This window comes from Blennius ocellaris (genome assembly GCF_963422515.1).
Source record: "Blennius ocellaris genome assembly, chromosome: 19".
Lineage (NCBI taxonomy): Eukaryota > Metazoa > Chordata > Actinopteri > Blenniiformes > Blenniidae > Blennius > Blennius ocellaris.
In genome coordinates, this window is record NC_137668.1 from 10,338,206 (window position 1) to 10,361,474 (window position 23,269).

General features: G+C 40.6%; 1 protein-coding gene across 6 annotated transcripts in view; it reads right to left on the bottom strand.

The window, feature by feature from the left end:
- Positions 1–23,269, bottom strand: part of eya1 (EYA transcriptional coactivator and phosphatase 1) — a 66,881-nt gene that overhangs the window by 34,400 nt on the left and 9,212 nt on the right. The window contains exon 1 of one of the 6 annotated variants that reach the window (XM_080514985.1): positions 5,494–5,950. The exons of 3 other annotated variants lie outside the window; for them this stretch is intronic. The gene's annotated coding sequence lies outside the window, so the exon portion shown is untranslated. Of the gene's footprint in view, positions 1–1,819; positions 2,379–5,493; positions 5,951–23,269 lie in introns of those variants that run through there. 2 more of the 6 variants (XM_080514980.1, XM_080514981.1) reach the window with 2 other exon arrangements.

Below are 23,269 nucleotides of genomic sequence, written 5' to 3' on the forward strand. Positions count from 1 at the left end.
CCAATCAACATGCAAAGCGGCTTAGCCAAGGTAAGCAGGAAGGGGTGGTGGGTGTTTCATGGGGGGGGGGGGGGGGGGGGGGGGGTGAAGGTAGGCAGAGTTGGGGAAAGAAGGGGCTGAGGGGCAGCAGAGGGTGGGAGAGCCTGCCTATTTTTTCCTGCTTGAGGGAGCCCGCTGCTGGAAGGGAAGATGGGACTTGTTGAGCAGAGGCAAGTCAAGCGTGACACCCCCAGCATCTCCAGCAGATCTTTCATCTGCAATTGACACTATCTGAAATTTATCAGCACTCCTCCTCCCGGCGTACTGACAGCTCCTAATGGCCGTCAGGGCTGATTCCCACAGGCCTGCCCCAGCCTGAGGCCGCGGCACGGCGCAGAAAATACACACTTTTTTTCCAACTTCGCCGTCTTCTCGCACTGAACAAAACTCTAGAAGGAGAAGCACGTTCACACACACACACACACACACACACACACACACACACACACACACACACACACACACACACACACACACACACACACACACACACACACACACACACACACACACACACACACACACACACACACACACACGGACACATACACACGAATACACTTAATAAATCGTTTCTTTCTATCTTGAAGCAAAAAAAATGCTTATGACTTTTTCTGGAGCTCAGAAGGACACATAACTCATGCCTCCACGTCTGCGCACGCACACACACACACACACACACACACACACACACACACACACACACACACACACACACACACACACACACACACACACACACACACGCGCGCGCGGGGCACTTTAGAGGCCCCCGAATCAGTGATGCATCTCAGACAATGAAGGAGACTGGAAACAAGAACATGGAGAGCATATGGAGCCACATATGTTTCCTATGACGCTACGAATGCCTCTATTACTCTCCTTTAGCTGACAGTTACATTTTGCTGTCCACTCCCGCTCTGCTTGTCTCTCCGCAAACATCAAGCAGAGCCATATACTTGCATGGCTATAACACTATATTAGACCTGACTCCAGCCCACCATGGGAATAAAGGGTCCAAAAAAGGTCAAAGGTATTCTGCTGGTCAGGAGAAAAGAAAAAAAACAACATATATATATTTAAAGTCTTATTTTTTATTTTTTTTTCAAAAATACTGGCATGATTTCTTTAATGGCTGACTGTTTACATGAACCAGGGTAACCTGAGATGCATGGTCTTAAGTTTTTTTTTTTTTTCCCCTTTTCTCTTCTTTTTTTCCAACAGGCTTTGCTCTTCACACTAAAGCAAAGCCTTTATGAATACCATTCCAACTTTACAATTTACATTCTCTCCCACTGCTTTTGGTGCAGACATCCAAGAAAAAAAAAACCCAAACTATTATATTTTATTTTCAGTCATGAGCTTCGCCCGTGTTTCCTTCTGGCTTTTTATTTAGTTTTTTGCATATCTAAATCGTCAAAGAGGGATGCAAAACATACACAATTATATAATAAGAAATAATAGAATATGAAGAAATTCAACAGCGGTAACAACCGTGAAGGCGAAAGAAAAACATCTTTTTGCCATAGTGCATTAACAGAGCTGTGGAGCCGGGACAAGTTGTGGAGAGAGAGAGTTGTGGTGGGATGATGTGGTATAGTGTGTGTGTGTGTGTGCGAGTGTGTGTGGTGGCTGGCGTCTCTGTGCAACAGTGCAGGCCAATAAAGCCATTAGCATACTGGTGTGTCAGCCTCTGCCAGCAGGTGAAACCAGCCAGGTGAGGACACAGAGGAGGAGGGTGGCAGGGATTTAAAAGCAGAAATGAGTCTTTCTTTCTCACCACTAAAGCATATCTTGTTTTCCTTCAGTTTTCTTTAGTTTTTAAGAAGATTGTCTACATTCAGCATCTTTGATGTGCTTCATACTTCAACCTGAAGTGCTGAGTCTTTGAAGCAACAAGAACAGAAAAAGAAAAAAAAACCCTGGTTAGACGAGGCGCTGCGAGTGTCATCGAGAGAGAAAAGGAAGAAGTGCCACAACACGCTTCCTTCACGGTTTGTTTGCTGGCCTTTTTGTTTCGCTTCACTTATTTCAAGACCTGCATTTCCAAAGGTAAATATAGTCCCAGCTCAGCTTTTAGCAGGGATCATCTCAGCATGTCAGGCTGTCTGATCTGGCACAAACTGCTTCCCTCCCTGCGCTACGCAGTGAAGCAACAAGCTGGACTATTTAACACAGGCAGGGTTGAATGTCATTTTTCGCTGAATTTGTGATTGAAAAAAAAAAAAAAATCATGCTGCAAAAATCAAGCACTTTAAAAAAAAAAGTTTGCTCCCTCTGTTAATTTTAATCCACAGTTTTGGGGATTTTCAACACCATGTAAACCATGTGTTGTGTGTTACAACTTTTTTTTTTTTTTTTTTTTGCAAAACAGCGCTTTAATCAAAATCTAACTTTAAAACAACTAATCCTCACTTAAGCTGGTCAGCTGAATCCACATGGTGGCCCAGGAAAAATAAATCCACTCGCAAAGAATGTAGATGCAGACAACAATTGGACACAGATGTGAGTGGAATTAGGCACAGTTTACAAAATGCTACACTTCACTTGTATCTCAATACATGGCCAAGAAAATGACGGCTGCCAAAAATGCAACAGTGGATGGCCCTGTTTTTTTTGGTTTTTTTAGCACTCAGTTATTATACATTTATAATAAAATTATTAAAATTATCTGGAGGCTGTTTTCTTTTTTTTTCTCTTTTTAAAATATAATAAGAAAAGATAGCAGACATGCAAACCAAATGATTTGTAAATAAAAACAAGGACAATTACCTGTGATTTGTTTACCATTTCCTAATTGCATGCATATCTAGTTGTCCTTACACACAATAGTGAAATATTCAAAACATTTTAGCACAGTTTACATGCAGATCTTGACACCACATGGCACTCCACACACAACATAAAATTTAGCCTGTAATTAAAAGCGCAATTATTAACAGATGTGCTGATGCACAATTTGTTTCTCCCATTTGACTCAATCTGAAATTGTGTTGCAGCAATCCACTGGATGGCTACATTAAATCTGTTAATACTGTGCTCCTCAACCTTGGAAATTATTTCCAGAAGGCCACTTCACCTTTGAGGGGCCATAGAGCAGGATTTAAGGTGGAAGTTTTATCACAACCTGCCTGCCACCGTGACCACTGCAGAGCGAGAGGGGCTTTACAAGGGAGGCATGAAAGAAAGTTCAGGGACAAAAGTCACTTCAACACTTTAATCCCTGTGAATTGTTTTAATTCTCTAAATTGTGACACCGTAATCTCCTGTACTGATGGAACTATTATCCACACGTGGCAGAATTTCTTTTTTTTTTTAAACTGCATATTTCTGTATATGAAAAAAAAAAAACAGCTGTTTTTTTTTTTTTTTTTTTTAAAGGTTGATCTGCACAGAAAACTGTTTTGAAAAAGGAGTGGCCCTCCCCACTGTTGTGTAAAACGTAAACTTTTCTCAATTTACAACCAAACACACACCAGCAGGTATTAGTGATTGAGGACTGTCAGTAAAAGCCCAGCGAGCTCATTTCCTGCTCTTTCAGCCCCATATTTCAGCTCCAAACAGTGGTGTGTTAACAAAACAACACCCCGCAGTATTTAGTAAACAATTTCTGCCCACTAATCACCCAGTATGGGCTACTTAATAGGAGGTCCCCTATTACCTCCTTCCTTTTCTCGTGCTCCCTCTCCACCTCTCCATCTTCCTCCCTAATAGCCGACTGAAGCGGGATCAATTAGGCCTCTGTGTCTTTCACCGTTTTTTTTGTTTTTTTTTAAATCTCTTCTCTGAGAGAAGAGGACGAGGGCATGGACCCATCCATATACGGAAGGCATCGGTCGTTGGGCAAACAATGCCACCGCCGACCACTCCTGCGTGTACACACCACAGCCCAACATGCAGCCGAGCAGAGGAGACCCTGGTCTCTCTCTCTCTCTCTCTCTCCGTCTGTCTGCGCAGAGCAAATACACCGTGCAAACAGCCTCAAATCAGCCCGCTCATTATCTGTTAATTGGATAAATAAGGTTATTGTGTGTGAGTGAATGGCCGCAGCCGGCGGTCACACACGCTGTCATGTTTGTCTACAGAGAGAGGAGGCCACTTTGGAAGCAGCCTCTACTAACTTCCCCGTTTCCGCTCTTTCATCCACACGCACCTCTCTAAACACCGAAAAGACAGGAAGGCGTGTGAAAATGACAGGAATTAAGAGGATGGGAAAAAAAAAGGAAAGAGGAACAATTTTAGACAAGAAATGGCTTTTTATACACACACACACACACGCACACTTATACACACATGGACGCACACACTCACAGACACGCACGTATCTCCCTGCCTCGGGATGTGAGCCTGTGATCGTACATTAAACCAGAACATCCTTCAATTAGAGGGGCTGGTGATTACAGCGCGTGACTCATCTTCACGACACGTGAAATACTGGCGAGCGGAGACGCAGCGCGGCCGGGAGTCGAGGCCTGTCGTCCCGGTCAGACGCTCAGAGCCTCTCAGGTCTCCTCGCGGCATTCCTGGCCTCAGCAGATGGCATTAGATGTCAGCTGCTTTAACTGTGTTAGTTTTGTTTGTTCTGCCAGTAGAAGAAAAAGGAAACTGCTGCAGAGTATCGCGTTTTCTTTGCCCGGTCCAAAAATGTAAACGGGGGGTCAAACCATAATCGTTTATTTTCCCCACAATGCGGATTATATTGACAACAATAACAGTTTTCTATTAAAGAATATACACAGAATATTTACAGGATTTACAGATTAAAAAGGGCTTTTTTGATATAGATAAGGAAACATGTAAAATCAGTATTTTAAAATTAAAGATGAGTAAATTTCAAACACTTACTACAATAAAAATACAATCATATTTTGTGTGATTCATGTGCGATACATATAAATATATTATATATATTTATATAGCATGTATAATACAAGTGAAGTTTAGTAGGAATTATCGCACACAAGTCCAAATTGTTATTTAAATGAAATATGATCATGTTTTTAAAATGACTCCTTTATCAAGACCCGAGCTGTATTTACCATCATCTAAATTATAACTAAACATTTATGTGAGAGAAGGGTATTTTCAACGTATTCATCTGTCATTATCACTGAATTACAGCTGCCATAAGAAAATAAAAGCCTTTCTTTAAAGCTGATATTTGCGTGTAAACATTTAAAAAGTATTTCATTTCTGAAAATAATAGACGTGTCGTACATACAATTATAAACCCTGCCAATTATTTGCAGAACTCAACCAGTTTCCACTGATGTATTCACTCCAATTATGAATGTGATGTGAAAGTAAATGTGGACATAAAAGTATGAAATAAAAGAGTCAATTCCACACACACACACAGAGACACACACACTTTGACACTCACAAATTAAATAAATCAAGAACAAGACAGTTAGTAGATGTCAAACATCAGATAGAAGTAAAAGTCATACTCACTACAATTATGGTTGAATCCCTGTGTGTTTATCCCTTCTTATATCTTCTTTAAAAAAAAAAAAAAAAAAAAAAAAAATCTTCTAGAGCAAGATCATTTCAGTCCAGCAGCACGGACAGCAAACTTTCAAAAACGCTTCTCGGCTGCTGGTAGCACACTGAAGCACAACAAATGTAAACTACAAGACGTTTTTTTTCTTTTTCATTTTAGGTGTTTGAAGCCATGGAGCCCCGCGTGGTATCTCAAGAGACCCGGTCCTATTGAGAAAGAGAGTTGTCCGATTACTGCTTCAGGCACTGACTAGTGAGTGTCTGAGGAAAAGGGAAAAAAAGAGAGAGAGTGAGGGAGCAACGCAGAGGGAGGGAGGGAGGGAGGGAGGGAAGGCAGTGAATGAGGGAGGGAGAGGGAGGCTGCTGCCGTTTGAAAAAGCAGAAAAAGTTGCTCGGCGCTCTCACAGGAAGACTTTGCGTCTGGAGGAGGCACGGGGGAGTTGAGCCTCACACCAGCTCCCCATATGTCATTCACTCACAGCTTTAAGCAATAGAGTCCTCTCCAGATTGTATCAGCGGAGACCAAAGACAATGAAATGGCAGCTCTCTGTCCACTGGAGCAGCGAGCTCTGCTCACACACCCCGAGGGCTCACACTTTTCTTCTACCCCCTCTCTTTTGTTTTTGTTATGCTCCTTTTTTTTTTTTGTTTTCCTTCCTCCACCACAAACCACTCTTTTTTTTTTTCTTGTTGTTTCTCTCCTAAGTCTCGGGTCATTGCAGGATTTCTTTCAGTCCGAGATGGGCTTCAGAGAGTAAACAAGGGGTTAGGTCATTAGCTGAGGTGATGGGGAGCCCGAGATAGAGCTGCGGCCGAGGGGCTCGCTCGGCTCTGTCCGTCTCCGCGGCACTCTAGTGGAAGTCCTCCGTCAACACATACACACTGCGTCTGTGTGCAAGGTAATGACTGCCTTCTGTCTGCTCCAGGTTATTATTTCAACTGTGCGAAGCTGCTACACGAGGCCATGCGGCTACTGATGAGCTCGAACCGGTGATTTATTCAAGCTGGTGATGAGACTCGAACAGATTCTGCGTCAAAAGGTCAAACTTTTTCTTTTTATGTTTTTTTTTGTCTTTTCCAAGTGTATCAATTCAGCTCAAACTGAGGATAAATGATCAATGAACCATTTACAAATTGTTTAATTTCCACATAATCAAAACTGTGGGAGCAGCAGCAACAGTAATACTGACAAATGATAATCGAGAATGAGGAAACCATACATTTTCTATGCTAAAGAGGTGGTGAGAGAGAAAGAGCAGGCACAGCGAGAAGAATAGTTCTGTGTTAGTGGGCTGAGTTATGTGTGCACTACTTGTAGGTCTGTATTGCCTTCAAGTCGGTTGGTGACGACGACAACGCAAAAGGGAAGTGTTCAGCGAAAAATAACATTTTAAATCCAAATTATTTAGATTAATGTCATTAGTTAATTCTTTCAATATCATTGGATTTGTGGCGTTTTGCCCGATCAGCTGCAGGGTTCATTCCTCACACCGAAAGCAGGTCAACCAGCCTCTGTATAGTCAACGAGGAGCTGACAGAAATAGATCCGAGCTGCACCACTGATTTAACCGCGCCGTCGCAGTCACAACGTGGACGTGCCTGAAATGCAAGCTCCATTTCCTTTTCCCAAACCAACTGCCCACAGGTAAATCCATAGGATCGCATTACAATATCGGAGCATGAAATATATTGCACAATGAACAGATTCCTGATAACTCGATTGACTGATAGATGCTGAGGGACTCTCGAGTGGCGTTTTCTAATAGCAGAGGGGTACACATGCCAATTAAGTTACTGCATTTATTCAGTGGATCTCTGTTTCAATAAGCAGCTGCATAAAATTAGATGGAGACGTAATTTTGCAAGTGAGTTATTTTCAAATTGCACGGTATAAATATCCCAAGTTGTTTACGTATCCAACTCAGATTTTGCTCCCATGCTCCTGCGTGGCATGTTTTGAATTAGGTTTTTACTGTTTTCATGTTCACAGTAATACAGGAAAAAGCTGTTAAATGAAAACAATCTCATGTAAAAAAGCAGGTCAATCATTGAATTTGAAGGTGTCATGAAGTAGGATGGCAGAGTTTTACAAATAAAGCATTTGCACTGAACGGTACTAACATGTTCAGTGAAAAGAAATCAGAAGATGCATAAATTACAGCGACAACGTTATGTTTAGTGCATGCATAGGAAAAACATACAGCCCTCTATGTATATCTGCCAAATGGAAGCTTAACAAAAGATGCACTGATACTATTCGACTGACATCAGCGCTAAAACGCCATGTGCCAAAAGCTATATCAAGGAAGAAATTTGAGAAGTGAGCTAAGATTAAATGTGTAGCCGTTCTTTATTAAGGATTATCTTGATGGGACTCAATGGTCTTCATGTGGGGTTGCAGAGATGCCTGCCTGCAATTTAGAGTGAAGAGAGATCTGCACTGTCCCCCACTGCCAATACGTTATCCACTCAGCTTCTCACACACATGGAAATAGACTCCAGTCCAAATGGCTGATTCAGGCCTTCAGATAAGAAATTGAGAGTTAATGTAAATCTAACTGGAATCCTAGTGCTCGTGATGAGTTTTTTTTTTTTTTTTTCTTAGTTGTTCCACAATTGAGAACATCTCGGTAAAGTGAGTTTACTTATCTTGACAAAGAATATATAAACAGAGTCAAAGGAGCAAGAGCGGCGTGACAGGGGATCAAATGGTGCAGATGAAACGAAATGCTAACACCCTGGTGACACAGTTGCAATATTTTCATATGCATATGCTGCAAACTTGTTTGCGCAGAGGTACTACAGTGTTGATACAATGTCACACATCGGGGGGGATCAAGTTCCTTTTTTGACATATGTCTCGGCAAAGCATTACATTCAAAACCTTCCCCCAAGAAGGGAAATCTGAACTTGGGATAACTTTGGATAGAATAACAGTTTTATATATTTATTCAGGCATTACCGGGTGAAGTGTTCAACTATTGATGAAGGAGAAAATGTAAAGAAAAAAAGAAAAGATCTAACAACACAAACCGATCACCTCCAACCTTGCCCTTGCCCCAAGTCGGGCGTTACGTTTGCTGGATGGCAATTTGTAAAAGTGCTCGTTACGAGATATTCCATATGCATGGTTTCCTGGTAAAAACAACCGCGCACCATAGAGTGACATACACTGATCAGCCATAGCATTATGACCACCCACCTAATATTATTGTTGCCCCTTGCGCAACAAACTGCAACACACTCAGTATTTTGACACCTTTCCATGAGAACCAGCATTAACTTCTGCAGTAATCCGAGCTATAGTCGCCCGTCTGTTGGATCGGACCACACATACCAATCTTCGCTCCCCACGTGAATCAATGAGCCCTGGCCACCCATGACCCTGTCGCTGGATCGACCACTTTTCCTTCTTTGGACCACTTTTGATCGATATGAACCACGGCAGACTAAAGACGCATTTTACAAAAATTGATTGTTTTTAGCACATTAACTTCTCAGGACAAAATCTTCACTTGCTGCTTAATATATCCCACCCACTAACAGGTGCCACGGTAAAAACTTAATCACCATATATATTAATAACTTCATCTGTCGGTGGTCTTAATGTTATGGATGATCGGTTTATGTTCGAGACGGCCAAGCTAATCTGATGACCAAAAGAAATTCAAGCTCATTTTCAACACCGTTCCACCTCGGCTTGTGTTTTTTATGCGAACTCTGTAATAATAACTTAAAAGAAACCTGCAAGGCTCCAAAGACACAACCAAAGCAAAAACTAAATGTAAGCAACACCAGTTTGACGGCAGCAAACATGTTACCTTGATTTCAAGACGTTTCCCTGCATGTAGCATTCAAGCATACACAATATGCCATTTAGCCATGTACCGGGCTTTCATTAAACTCCACAGAGAATCTTTGATGATGATAAGTTGTCGCCACAAAAAAAGATCTTGACGGTGCAGACAGATAATTTTGAAGTCCCTCAAGGTAAATTAGTAGCGAGTCAAGTGCTTTCAAGTGGTGAATGAAAGTTCCGAGTGAAGCCTGAGTTCCTCATAAACAAACACGGGGTTGGCCGGCCTCGCAGAGAGCAGTGATAAAAGTAAACTTGGCATACCTCAACAGGAAGATATGTCGGCGCTTTCCTCCGCCGAAAGAGAGGAACAAGGGAAATGGTTAACCTCAGTCGACGTCACAAACTTAAATTCACCGAGTGACCTTATTGTTGCAGCCACTTTACTTCCAAATAAAACAAAAGCATGTTTTGAATTAAGTGAAATATCCATTTTTTTTTTCACATAACATACCAAACCCACACTTTTACAGCAGACTTTACAAAACAATTACCATATATTGTAGTTGTCACAGTGTATGCTAACTAGTGAGAAGTTAAAAACTCTCCGAGGACACATTTGTCCGCGAATATACCGTGAGAGACAAGTGTACTTTATGACCAGTGAAGCACACCTGGGGAAAGTCTATGAGGACCCTGAAAATCCTCAGACAGATTCTTTATTGCTCTCCAATGGCCCCAAAAGAAGCCAAACAAGCACACTTCAGAGACCTATTACTCAGATGGAGAGCTCAATATGGCTGAAAGTATCACCGCAGCCATTACACACACAGTATATATCGCGTTGAAAGATAAAGAAATTAGCAAGACTAAATCCTTCTTTATAAGTCCTTTCGAAGTGGTTTGTTTGGTATAAACGTCCTCTTTAGAAGCTGGCTAGGCTCAGTATGTCTTTGTACGAGGTAAACAGAATCGGAAAATTGATGAAGGAAGGTTTTTGGCTTTTGACTTTGTATATCTGAGTGAAGGACCGTGTGGTTTGGTGACGTTTCAATTTTTTTAAGCTGAAATAACAGAGCGAGAGGGAAAGATTTAAAGATCAAAGTCAATTAAAACTCCATTTTAGTGATTCATGTGTTGAATTTATGACGGGAAATTTTTGCACTGAACTTGACCTTAAGTGGTTTTACATGAAAATCAGTGTATGTTATGTACTGAATATTTCAATAGTGTGCACTTATTAAGCAGTGAGATCAGTTTATCAATAAAGCCTCAAAGGCTTTCAATCAAACATACTATGATAATGACTGAATGCAATTTTTATTTAAAAAAAAAGAAGAAGAAAAACATCCAACATCAGCATTTTCCTGCACACGCGGTAATATTGCATGCTGGTTTAAAGATAGCCCCTCACGAACAACGCCACTAAATCTAAATCAGCTGCACCTAAAATACCAATATGTTAGTAATACATTTTCAGCACTCCTAATGGCAGCATTTGTCAGGGCCGTTCCAACTGTCTTGGACTGCCTTCTGACTTGTGCAGCCCAGGCGGCCAGAAATGTGGCACTCCCCATCTCTCTCCACAGCTGCCCAGGTCAGCAGAGCCGTGGGGGCCGGAGCTGCTCGTCGGCCGTCTTGCAGCGCGTCTGCCCTGCAAAGAGGGGAGGGGCCCATCTCTGAAGCTTATGTTAACCACACCACCAACTCCCAACTGGTTAGAGTGCAAAATGCAGAGGTTAGAGACATAACTGCTGCCTCGTAACCCCACCCCCTCGGGCTGAGTCCCCGTCTCCCTCCCGTCTCCCTCCCGTCTCCCTCTCGTCCAGCCACTGTGACATTTGTGAAGCCAGGAGTCCACTAACAAAAACACATTAGGCAAATGTCCGGGGTCAAACGTCTGTTTGAATTGGCCAGATAAAAGACACTTAAGTTGGGTTCTTGCCATTCTGCTCAAAGACTAAATATGTGAAAGCACATTTTTACAGTCAATAGTGCCAGAAGCAGTGCAAGAGCCAGGATATTTACACCGATCCCCTCTCCAAAAAAATAGAAAAGAAATCATCATAAACATTACAGACCACACATTAACCTACATTTCCATTTGCTTTCAAAGAATGAAGTGCGAGTAATCGCATCTCGGGCATTTGCAGTGATGAATGGGTAGTGCTATTGGACACCGGCTTTCAGTAATTTTTAACTCCTGGACAGACCCAACAGCTGGGCTTATCAGTCCACCCCGCCTCCTCGTGCATGTGCACTCTAAAAAAGCTGAAGCTGAAGGATTATGAAGGCCCCACTCACATATTTTTTGACAACAGCAGGCAACATGCTGAGCTGCACAATTTCCAAAGCCTTGAAGACAGTGTGACATACTAGCAGCTTGAAGATGCGTCCAACATATTCAGATTTAGTAGCATTTCATCTACGAGGATGTTGACTTCTACCTAATTAAACCTGAACCCATCATTGCCACGTTCAAGTGAAATTTTTAGCAAACTAGAAAAGAAGAAAAAGTCCTCTCTCAAACCAATATTTCTCAGCTCCAAATAGATGAGGCCCTGCTTATTCTGAATATGATGAACTCAGTTATTAATAGTTACAAGTAACTAATGGTGCAACGATTTGAAATACTACACACAATTTCTGCCAGGAGATGGAAATCCCACACACTGGAACTTGAGGCAAATGCTAATACAGTACTCCAAAGTATTTCTGGGTGACTTCTGTGTATGGGCCTGGTACTTGTTGCTGCAGCCACCGTGAGTCAGGGAGACAGCCTTTCATTTGTTGTTTCTCCATGAGCACTACTGCTGCACGACCGACATCCAGGGGGCAGGAAGGCCTGTCCGACCTATTTTACATAAACTAAAACGGGGCTGAGGCTGAGAGTCTCGGAGGAACTGCTATGAACCAAGACGTAACTTCTTGAATTTGTAAACAACAATACAAAGAGAACTTCAAACGTTCTACAGCAATACATTTGCTACATTTGAAAGCATTGTAGAATAAGATATTTCTTACATTTAATCTAATAGAAAAGTATAATTGCTCCATTTGGAAACATTGTGGAAAGATTATTACTACAGTTATAACCATTGTAAAATAAGATTTAACACTCATTTTAGTTTAGGGGCCACATACAGCCCAATTTGGCCACACCAGTAAAATGACAATTTTAATAGTCCATAACTTTCTACAACTCCTAATGTTTGCACTTTGATTTAGTGGATAACACAAGAGTAGATTAATATGTAATTCATACATTTTTATTCAACTTGTAAAACTGTAAAATCTCAAAATTCATTACTTTCATTGTTTTTCCTTTTTCTGCTGCACTAACAACATCTAAAGTTGTAATATTATATCAACCCCCCCCCCCCCCCACACACACACACACACACACAGACCTCTTAATGCAGTTCCTCCCCATCAAATACATTACGATGAAAGTCACCAAAAGGACTCAATAATAGGCTGTGTTTGTCTCCTCTTGATGTGCTGAGAGCAGCAGTGGCTCAGCAGCGAGGCGACTTCCTCTGTGAGGAAACTGAATTTGCAATGCAGTCTTTAGAGAACACTTTCTTTGTGCTTGGGCGAAAAAATTTTCATCTCATTTGAACAGGACAGAGTTGAAGGAAAACAGTGTTATAGTATTTGACAAATTTTCCTGATAGTATTATTCATGTGATACATATGACCTTAGGCTCTGCGGTTACAGTATAATTTCAGTAAAAAAAATAAAGAGCAAAAAGAAAAGAATGATAAAAGATCAGTTTGTGTCTTGAAAGAAATCTTGAAGGCAATATCTGATGCTAACAGAGTCCACTTTTTCTTTTAAAACACAAAAGGAAGATCCTCAAATTGGGAAGAAACAGGCGAACTGTGGGAGACAAGGAACCAAAGTAATGCGTTATGAGTGGACACGGAGCTCAAAATGTGTGGACAAGTCAGACTTGTGAGCATTAAACGCTTTAAAGATAGGAATGGTTGATTGCAAGCTCAGGTAATGTATTGAGGCCATAAACTAAATAAATTCCTATTGACATCTCACCTCTTTGAAAAGCCCATCTCATTCTATCTATTGTGGAGCCTCTTTAAATCTTATTCTGCTCCAGAGTTTCTAACTGCATCTACATTTTGCCATCAAAAAATAGTAAAGGTTTATCTCAAAATATTACAACTTAAGGTTTGATTGTTTAGTCAGTTGTTTCTCAGTGAAAGATTTTCAAGCATTGTGCTAATTGGCCCCTGTTCTTAAAAAAAAGGAAAATCATGTGATCTTCTGAAATATAATGTACTGTATTTGGGGTTTATGCAACTTGTAAGCAACAACCGTAAAGAAAGAAACCAAAAAGACTTTAAATGTTTCAATTTGGGAGCAGTAAAGCTAAAATACATCAATATTTCACAATTTGAATGAAAATAATAGAAAATAATTGCGATGCAACGCTATGCCTATATTTGCAATATATGCATATGTTTTTACATGTGGACACAAATACTCACAAAAAGGGTTTAGAAAAGTAAAAATCTCATCATATTGTTCTTCATTTCTCTTTGGATACAGACAGTGGGTGCAGCTTTAAAGGTGAGAGACAGATTTTGAAACTGGAGCTGCCAATTGCCTTCAGGGAGAAGTCTTCATGAACTCTATACTTGACACTTTTGATAATTCATATACCTTTTCAAGCCTGTGAATCAGAGATAAATTATCACTTCAATATGAAGGGTTTCCAGATTAACCTTTTGATAGTCATACGCAGTGAGGGGGGGGGGAGTGGTGAACTACTCGGGACCTCTGATGATGCATGTATGACTCGTCAATACCAGCAGGTTTTCACTTCTCTGGTAAAACCACAACAAAGAAATTCCGGTTGTCCAGGGCATTGACTCTGATTCCAAAATAAACACTGCATTTTGTTACAAGGATCTCATTCTGCCTTGAATAAGCAGATGGTGGGAAGAACGGGGGAAAACGAGTGTGAAGTCTTCTTCCTCTTGGCTTTATGACTCGATTGCTGATGTTCCAGGTGTTTTTATGTTCTCAAAACATCCAGGCAAGTCTCTGGAGGATTCTCAGTCTACTTTTGTTCGTTTAGACACATGAATAAAATTGTTAGTGACGCTTTTTGCGTCTACTACCAGCAGCTAGATAGACCTATAAATAGCTAAGCAGCCTACCATGGAAACAAACAGCCACATGGCCTCAGATCAGTTACAGGAGGAGCAACTTTTTATAGGTCACGAAAACTTCCAGTTGCCAAGGTAACAATGAGGAAGAATAGTGTACTTTGGGATGCGGAACAGGTAATACTGGTTGGGGCAATTAGAGGGCCTATTTGGCTGAATGGGAGTTATCAGAGAGCAGGCTCGGGGTAATTGAGGGGTTTGCTCATTCACTGGACTGCTCTGCTCCTGCTGCACCTGGGCCAGGGCACCTTGAACAAGTCACAATAGGAAGAAACGCCTGTTTGTTTCCTGTAAGCTGGGAGAAGTATGTCGGGGAAGTCTGACAACGGATGGGGCTGGTGGCTTGACGAGAGGTACATTTCTGAAAATTGACTCATTGACAGTAGCCATATTTGAATAGTACAGAAATAATGTGATCAAGATTATAGGATGAGCCTCCAACTCTTTGTTTTCCCAGTATGAAACTGTCACCTTTACATAAGTATAGAGATTTAAGTGGTGCAGCGTCATTGCATTTGAATGGCTGTGCATTGGATTAAGCATTTAGCATTCAATCCAGCAGAGGGCGCAACTCTAAAATTAACACACTGTACAAAAACTAAGAAGAAGAAACTTTGTTTTTAGGCAAATGAGCAAAAGTGGAAAAACAGGAACTCATTAATATTAAGGCCCAATTTATACACTGTTTTAAAGTAATAGCAAAATATTTTCTTTCCATTTTGGGTGTCCATTTATTGGACAACTTATTAAAAACATCTCCCAAAGTAGAACTTTACGAAAATGCTTCAACTCCGTCTAAAATAGAGATGGAATTAAACAACTTTTCTGAAAAATGCTGCTGTGCAAATACGATGCGTTTTCATTTGAAATATGTAAACGGGGCCTAAGAAATGTTGCAGGCTAGTTAAAGTTAAACACCTTGAGCTTCACGTCAATTGTTGTTCACTTCTGATTTTAGCTCTGAACCAGTGGTCGCCTGTGGTACTGCAAGAGTTGTCCATATCCGTTAGCTTCAACAAGGCAAACAAAAGCAGGAACGATGGAAATATCTGTATGCATACAACATCAAGCATAAATGAGACTTTAAGAAAATTAACTGAAGCTTCTTTTTTTTATAAGTGGTATTTTGGCTCCATTTCACTTATGATCAATCCACTTTTAAAGATACAAGTTTTAATAAAAAATAACTTTTTTTTTTCCACTATTTTCTTGTCATGATTTATTCTCAATAAAAGAAAAGCCACCACCCCACACTATGAAAATTGTTTTCAATGTCGCCGTTTCTCTGTGTGTTTATTATGTCAACATCTTTCACTCACTGCACATTTTCTGTGAATATCAGACTTTAATAGCACCACATCTGGTTTGAACTCTTGCTGCACCTCTTTCTAAAAAGCCAGGGGCCACACAAGATTCACAGCTGTGACACTCAGAGGAGCCTGACCCATCCATTGCATGATGACAATGCAATTTACAAAATTACAAGCTAGCTGAAACCCTGCCCTAAAGAAGCCCCAGACTCGGGCTGAATTATTAATCAACTATTGATGAAGGCCTGATAAATGCACCCAGCTCACCGTCCCAATGACATTCTTGTCTCCTACCTCGAGTCACTTCTGTCTGCATATATGTTTCTTGATACAGAACTTATGATGTGAAATGCGCTCATTTAAATCACAAAAGGTAATTGTTTTCAACGGCGTATCGTCTTGCAGATCTCAACTGTGCTGCTATCTCTGCTGCCTGAGAACTCAAATAAGCACATTAACCAAGGCAGCTAATTACAGTTTCACACAGTGTGACGGTGGACAATCTTCCCCTTTTTCTCTTGGCCAGACACCAAAGTCTTCTAATGTGCTCACACAAGGGGAATCAACATGCCAATCTGATGGAAGTATACAAACATCAACGGAGAATTGCTGGCATCATTGGGATTATTGCCTTAGGTATTAATATAAAACTCATCAAGCTTTAAGAAAGTAAAGAGGACCATACTGTAGTCTTGACAAAGAAAAAAAGTAATTTATGCCTGGGAGAATGCATAATACCACACGAGCCTGAGAAGTTTGTTGCTTCAGCAATAAAATTAGCCATTATGGAAGGACAGTGAAGTATTTCAGCGGCTGGACTGACCCCTGAGCCTGGCTGTCCACATCTCCACCCGCCGTAGCTTCAGCAGCTGCAGAGCACTTAATAAATTGCACCTTTAACAAAAGGAAAAGGTGATGAATTGAAAAATGTTTAGCCCATTCATCCATTATTAATGCAGCCGCTCCCTCAAATCGGCCACTGGTAAATAATTAAAATTAATCTCATTATGGGAGTTTTCATTATAGGATAATTTAATTAAATGAAGAGCTCAAGGACCTCTGAGGGCCCTGAGCCACTAGCGCCCCGTGCCCTACTCCTCTAATGGGTCGAGGACAGCAGAGTGCAATGGTAATGCACAGGAGCACATACATTATTTAATGGATCCCACTAAGTAAGGACAGATCAATGATAACTTGTCATCTCGTCAATGTGCTGAAAGCATTCCAGAGCCCTCTGCAAAACAAATCCCAAAACTGCGATAGAAAAATATCAGCACACACACGCACACGCACACAGCGTGTGCGGAAACTGTGCACTCTCGCAAGCACACACACATTCAGAGTACACCGAGCAATGTCACTTAATGTCATTTGAGGATACGGCTATGAATATTCTCTGTTTGTGCATATTGAAATGCAATACCAGCTCCAGGATGCTCGTGCATTTCACTGATGGGAAAGCAACGGCGCGCTGGAGGTTGATGAAGATGAGGAAGACAAAGAGCAAGAGTTCATGCCTACATTACACTTCAGGTCCAATGTGATTCAGTGCGAGTGGTGAAGGGTACAAGGTGTTCATCTGATACCAAACAATAAAGGATATCAGAGTCAAATGGGAGCCATTAAAGACTTTCTTGGTGAAGAAGAGGAGGGGCTGAAGAGATGGAGAGGAATCGAGGTTTGTCTTCTCTCCAGGAGCACTTAAGCACTCTAATTATTACTTCGCAGTGAGGATGCACTCATATAACTCGCACTGAGATAACTTTAAGCCACATCTCCACCACGCGAGCAGAGCCTTCAGCCCTCCAAACAAACAGTAACGGTAAATAGCAAAACTACCAAATGTAGCATCTGCAGATGGGATCATTTCAGGCAGTGCTGGCTCATCCACAAACATTTTAAACAGCATTTATAAGATTCGTGTGTACAACTGCAATTTACATGCAAACAGCAGGGCTCCAAAACACAATGTTGTCCGTTATGGTAGCAAACAAGCATGTAGATCAAATGTTCCCAGAATAGGCCGAATCAAGGGTGGATTTCAGTATTTAAATATTAGTTCTACACTGAAAACCGGCACTTCCACTAGTGAGATAACACACTGAGCCACTTTTATAACAAAACAATTGAGAAAAAGGAACAAGGAAGTTTTGGTGAGAATAAAGTCAAAATGTGCATTCACATTGTTCCCTTTTTCAAAAATGCTTGGACAATGACACTGCTTTGCAAAACATCTCTTGACAGTTTAACTGCTTTGACTACTTGAGGATTGCCTTTTTTGTTTTCTCTAAGTTATAATTGACTGACTCAGTGCTCACTGAAAAAGCAAGGTTTGGCATGTCACATTGTAATTCTTTAAATTTATGTTATTAAAACCTCACTATTATTGCCGCACTTCTACAAATTAAATGACTGCAATTATGACGGTTAAAGTGACCTGGAAGTGTATGCATATGCACATCAGGCCTCTATTTCTAAGAGGAAATCTTCAACATAAACATTAGCATTTTGTGAAAACAACTGAGTAATTAGTTTAGGGCATAATAAGCTGGGGTTGGAACACAATGAAAGAAAGCATTCTGGCTTTAAAATGAATAAAAATTGATTGTGTCCCAATAAAAAACGAATTGGCAGAGTGTTAACTGGATTCCACATAAACGTCTGTAGCAGTCCCTGGCCGCTTTATTGTGTGCTAATGCAATAGAGAACACTTAGCAATAAATGCTCCTCTCTGATGAGCTCACAGAGGCTTTCCAAGATGGCCTGATGAAATTGTAAAAATTAGATTTGAGCGAGCTGCTAATGACTCCTAAAACAAAGGAAAATCTCCAAATAGAATTAGCCTGCCCTCTTCTTCTCTAAATACATCATATGTAAATTACTGTCATTTGGAGAAATATGCTTGCCTGGAAGGTAGAGCCTTCATTAGAGATCTCGGTAGGTTTGGGACTCAAACAAGAACTCCTCCAGGACATTTAAAAAGTTTGAGCACAGAGAGAAGGTGAAGGTATTGTTGGCTCACGGCTGCAAATCAGAGACCAGGCGGAGGAATTTATCTGTGATTATTTTAGTCCACACTGCTGGATTTTGTTCCAAAGTTTGAGCGGAGATAGATGTGAAGGAAACAAATGCTGCGTGTGTGGAATTACATTCCTATGATCCATATTTCTATATCATGTGAAATCTGCAAAACATCTTGCTCACTTACCTTATCTTTAGTGAATTACTTCATTAATGCAGAGCAACAGACACCAACAGAGTGTCAGTGAAAGTTATTCAATACATTTAATTAAAAGCATGAAAGATGATCCATTTTTATTGGTCACTACAACAATTGTGTGCAGCAATATTCAAAACTTTTACCAGCAAAGTGGTAAGATTTTCTCTATTTTCCATTGCACTCCATTAATAACAATGAACCCATTCAGGAATGCCGTCGTCTCAGTCAGCTGGGGCATCAATCATTATATATCATGACAAATGGATAGCTTCCTTCCTTCAGCTGGTTCACTGTGGTGAAGTGTCACTGCACATTTAGGGCCAAACAGTTGTCTGATTGCAGAAGTCGTTGCTTCGCACCCCATTAACACTCAGCGGATCCCAGAACGGCTGCACTGCTTTATGCATCATTTGCAGAAGGCAAAAAAAAAAAAAAAAAAAACATTCCTTTCACAAATTACCACAATAGATTTATTATGGAAGCAATGACCGTAGCTTCCTAAATGAATCAAAAAATGTTGTTTTTCTGGCATAGCTGGGGTGCAAATGAAGCAGTAAGTGGTTTGGAGGAACTGTGATCTATTCTAAACAATTTAATGCTTCATTTCCCCAAAACAATGTCTGGTGTGTGTTTTGTTGTTGCTTCCAAAACCAATCCACATTAGTGTAATTTTCCCTACGATTAGAAATTGTGTTTTGTGGTACAACTTTGTCCCGAGGCCCAGACCTAATAAACGTTTGTAAAAATGCATGCAAAGTAGATATGATGTGCAAACACAAATGGAAGCTGATTTACTAACTTGACAGTAACTGCCGCAAGCTATGTTTATGTCAGTGAATTAACTGACCAAACAAAATGTGATTTGTAACGCTTGAAGGCATTCGTTTCCGACTATAATTGCATTCCAAACATTTAAAAAAATAATGAAAATATGCTCAGACAAGATTGATGTCGTTATTGTGCTGAAATGATTTTCTTGATTCCACCTATCAGATTTATTAGAGGATAGTTCTTCTTTTGTTCTTCTTTTCAGGTCTTGCCATCGCTTCTTCATTTCTTGATGTTTTTATCCAAATTCGTGACAGATTATCTACCGTGTTGTATATTTTTGGGGGCCAAATTGAGTTATTTTTAGCTGCAACTATCTGATATGTTGGTTCACTTCCCCCATCAACACGCATAACTCCATGCTATCAGATATAAATACATGCTCGCGGCCACTCATCCAATCTTTCCATGATGGACACAGGTATTAACAAAAAAAAAACTTTAATGATCCTTTGTTATACTTAGTTGACCGATGTGCAATCTGTTTATTCAAGCATGCATTTTAGCATAGCATTTTTGTCATATATATATATATATATATACATACAGAGTATATATATATATCAAACAATTCTCTATCTTTCACTGGACGCATGCGACTATGGATCCCGTGTTGCATGTGCGACAAACCACTGAAGCGAATTCTCTGGCCGATTGCTCCAAACAGAACAATACGACTTTGTTGACCGAAGACTCCCCAGTGTTTACACAGTTCCTGCCACTTTTTGGCCATCCAGAAAAGCCATCACTTAACCACTCAATGGCCATTCACACTCCTCTGTACTGTTTGCACAGGGCAAGAAAAACAGACACATTTGACAACTTTGCAGGAATTATGCACCAATTAAACAGGATAAGTTGTGTTTGCAGGAGCTGCTCAACTGTTTCCTAATACAAACAGATGGCCTGTCAGTTGCCTAGCTTTAGGACAAAACCCCTGTGTGTTCCTACCCGGTAGGTAATTCACTTATCTGGGCATTGTTCTCAGTTCATCCCCGTTGAATCACTTGGCTTTGTCAATAGATTTGCCCAGTTTTAGATAAAAACCCTCTCTAAATATAAGCACAGACCTCACAGGGCGGCCGCAAATAAAACAATGCAGAACCTTTGGTCTTACAAGCAACTAGCATGTGACGCTGAATGTCAGCAACAAATCAGGCAGATTGAAAATTAATTCTTTATTCACACGTCTGGCATAACAGCATGATGGACAACACTGCGAGTGAAAACCACAGATCTGCGTGTGAGTCTGTTGGACACATGTGCGTACGGCTCAAAGTCTGAATGGTAGTGAAGTTTGAGTGTTTTCTGAGGGTCACAGATGGAGCAACAGCCAGCTGCAGCTGTGGGGTATTTCCACTGTCCATAAGTGTCTACCTATTAATGGGCTCAAAGAATCTCAAAATAATAACTTCAATCTGTCCTATTAACCCTTTCATGCGATCAGATTTTTCATTCCGTTATCGTTAATGTCCACGTCAGCAATGATTTGCTAAAACCGAGAAGAAAACCTTCAAGAATGTATATGAAAATAAAATGTGGCTACTTGTTGCCACATTTGTCCAGAAGGCGTCACAGTTGATGGGGGTTAATAGTTAATCCGCTCTGATGTTCTTGAAGGAGTGAAGCAGCAGATTACAGTAATTGAAAGTCCATACTGCGACAGAAATAACTGTTCTCACACCGGGGCTAGACCCACTGGTGCCTTTTGCTGTCTGTTGGCGAGAACTAAATATATTTTCTGCATTCTGAATGGCATTCCTATCTAACGCATATGTGCCAGTAGTTGACAGTGGATGAGAATAAATAACTTTCTCAGCCGAGCCTCGAGACATGTCAAAGATGACAGTGCGTGTGCGTGCGTGTGATTTGTATCTCCATGAGAATATTTAAGAAGATTCAAGCAGCTGAATGGAAGTGCAAGTGTCAATATGTTATCTCTCCATTTATTTATATTAATAAAAAGTCGGATAAACCCGTACTCATGCATATTGACAGAGTAATAACCGTTCTGGCAGAGTAACAGGGGCTAATTTCTAAGGATCACAACGGTGAGCCAGAATTATGTCACTCTGACCACCTGTTCCCTGAAAAACGTCACCGGCTTTAAGTAGTTCCGGCATGCATCCAAAATGTGAACTTCTGAACCAGAGTGCTTTACTTTCTCATTTGTGCAGAAGCAGGGCAGGAGGCAGCAGTGTGTGTAGCAACAGGCACTCTAATTTCGTGGCGCTGGAGAAAGGGTTTACATAAGAGATGTGCTGTTCTGTGGCCGTCACTCAACCTGCCTCTGATTGGCAAACAAGACAACACGGCTGATGCTGTTACATGTCACCTCAAGGCTAATGGAAGATTAAACATCAGCATCAGAAGTGCTGATTAGATATTAAATACATGGAAAAAAAAAAAAAAAAGCTTTGGTGACATTCCTTCACTGTCAATGCAAACTAGACTAACTAGAAGCGGAGGAAACGGTTTTTAATTCGTACAAACTTTAATTCCGTTATTGGTCAAGTGAACATATCCAATAATGTCCACAATTCTCGCAAAGTAACAATATTAAAATAATGACAAAATGCATTAAATTGGAGGACCGTGTGACTCAGTAATGTAGGAGATATGTAGAACCTTTTATAGACATTCACTTAACATTCATTCTAATTTACAAGCATCTATAAGCTATGAGTTCTTTAAAATAATGTGTGATTTGGGAGAATCTACTTTATCTATGTAATCTGCTCTCAAGTGTAGTTTCTGCCTATTTGTCCTGCTTAATACAAGTCAAAGTTGTAATATGACTTCTAATAAACAAACATGATGTTAATAATTTTGTACTTTGGGATTTGTACTTAAAAATAATGCTGCTTTTCCTCATCTTGGACCCAATTTTAAGCTAAATCAACCACACTATGTGTGTTTTACTTGTTTTGTTTTTTTAAATCTTGTGCAGTTTGCTGACTTTGTTGTTTGAGGTAATCGTTTTGTTTGTGTGCTCTTTACTTCTGCCCGGTTGTCACAGGGTCTGATGTGATGTTGAAATGATGAAGTGAAAGACAATCCTTTGTCAACATAATTTAGTGCAGCAGGGCTCCGTCTGATCGGCCAGATATGTAGACATGCAGAAAGTGAATGTGCAGTGCACTGAAACATGATTTATCAGCCACCGTTTTCTGATATGAAAATTACAAATGCTGATAATGTGATCACGCTAGATTAGTGATATATCACGCAGTCCGAATGTCTGGTGAGGCCCTCTGCTTATTAAGACTGGCATAAATGTAGCATCCATCCTGAACATGTCATCTGCTATTTGGCATGACGGGACAAACGGAGTGACAGAATTACAGGCGATCAAAGTGACACATAATCCTCAAATGCACG